The sequence below is a fragment of the Pteropus vampyrus genome, unplaced genomic scaffold (genome assembly GCF_000151845.1).
Source record: "Pteropus vampyrus isolate Shadow unplaced genomic scaffold, Pvam_2.0 Scaffold127, whole genome shotgun sequence".
Taxonomy (NCBI): Eukaryota; Metazoa; Chordata; class Mammalia; order Chiroptera; family Pteropodidae; genus Pteropus; species Pteropus vampyrus.
In genome coordinates, this window is record NW_011888908.1 from 1,968,620 (window position 1) to 1,970,471 (window position 1,852).

The 1,852-nt window shown below is 35.8% G+C and overlaps 1 long non-coding RNA gene across 1 annotated transcript; it reads right to left on the reverse strand.

Moving 5' to 3' along the window:
* Window positions 1-832: 832 nt before the first annotated feature.
* LOC105296692 lies at window positions 833-1,846 on the reverse strand. The gene is made up of 2 exons (XR_896282.2): window positions 1,469-1,846; window positions 833-1,145 (listed from the first exon to the last, which is right to left on the reverse strand). It is a non-coding gene; the product is annotated as an uncharacterized LOC105296692 (long non-coding RNA).
* Between the last annotated feature and the right edge of the window lie 6 nt (window positions 1,847-1,852).

Here is a 1,852-nt window from a genome sequence, read left to right on the forward strand (position 1 = left end):
GCCATCTGCACTTTATTACAATGAGATTTTCCCTCTTCTGAGCCACTTCTAGCTTTCAGGATGCTGGATGAGCAAAGGCCGGGGTGGCCTATGTATTTATCTACTGAAGCAGTAACACAAGAGAGGTCATTTCCAAACCTACACTCTTTGGCTCCACCTAGAAATTAACGTTCAATTTTTTGTACACCGATTCAACTGTTTACTAAGACACTAAATTTCCTGCAAAACACTGGTATACTCATTTAACACCAATTTTGTAAACTAAAGGACACTAATTTCTCTCCAGAATTCAATGACCTTAACTAAGCTCACTATCCAAAGAATTAGCTTCGAAAACCAAAGAATTTCAAGAAATTCTTAAATATATTTGCCTAGCAACTTCCAAATACTAGGAAGTAGTGATTCTGATGCAACAGCATCAAAAGAATTAAACAGGGCATCTATTTTCTATGCAACATACCCTTGCCATAATCAGTGAGGACTATGAAAACGTTTACTGTTATTGAACATACCTCATGTCACACTCTACAAGTTTCGGTTCACTGGTCTAGGTGATAACACATAAAACACACGAGAATGTTATTTATAAAATACTCAAACTTCCTATGTAAAGTCTCTGCTCACTAGGAGAGCTCTAGATGCTCCATGATAATTTGTCACCAAGCACAAATTTCATTCCTTCGTTATATATACAATATGTAACAGAAGTGTTAAAATCTATCTAAAAATAAACAGAAGATACAAAACAAGAAAAACATAAATATGAAATGCAAAAGAAAAATAACGTGCTTACATGGTACTTTATAGGCAAGCCAAAGCCTGAGAAAACGAATTTCAGCAACAGAATTTATTTTTATTTGTAAACGGCTTTTCTCCCTTATCTATAAAGCATGCACTAAGGCCTGTGAAAAAAAGGCTTTCTTAAATTACACCCATTTTGGCTAATTCAATGGCACAATTCAAGAGTGAAAAATATATAACGGCTGTTGATTTGTCTTAATCTCATCACACCGAGATCTGCCATGATAGTTAAGGGATGGCAGAGATAGGCTAACAAAAAAATCACCAAGACAACGAAACATTTCAATTTGAAACAGGAACTCTTTAATAGCAGACCAGATTAGAAAAATAACCATGGCAGATACCTGAAAGGGGGGAAAAAAAAAACTCATTAAAGAAACCACCTTAATAGCTAAGAACTAACTAGTAATCGAGAAGTTATAAAAAAGCACCAATTCAGTTTCCATTTTTAAGTAGAAAAACACCTGGATTTCTTCTTCCCTCCATAAATGTTCTCAAAAGGAATAACCAAACCAACTGTAATCACGTAAGATGGCTGGTTTTCTCCACTAAAATTAGGCATCGATTTTAACTCAACCAACCCCTTATCAATATGTTATGGAGACAGTATTCGTGATTACTTTTACTCTAGTATTAAGTCAACTTCTCTCAAGATGCAGCTGCTCACCTTAGTTCATCCGTCTAATAAGCCTGTTGATCTGGTCTTCCCTGTTGCCAGCGTCTCCGCCTTCTACAAAATGGGTGGTCTTCTTCTTCATCCCACCTCGTGGAGAGGACAACTTGAAGGGCCATAGGAAGTTGTTTGCTTCTTTGAAGCGTTTTCCAACAGTGTAGATCTCATGAATCAGATCCTCCATGCAAATGATGCCATATTTACCTGAACATTTTAAGATTGGGTTACAACTGTTTAATTACTAAATTTTAAGGCATTCAACACACACAATTATAGGCTATAACATAGTTACAAGAAAAAGAGGAAAATACGTGGCTTTACTTATAAAGATTAGGGTCAAGCCAATGAAATCATATCTTACATTTCCTGTACACTTAA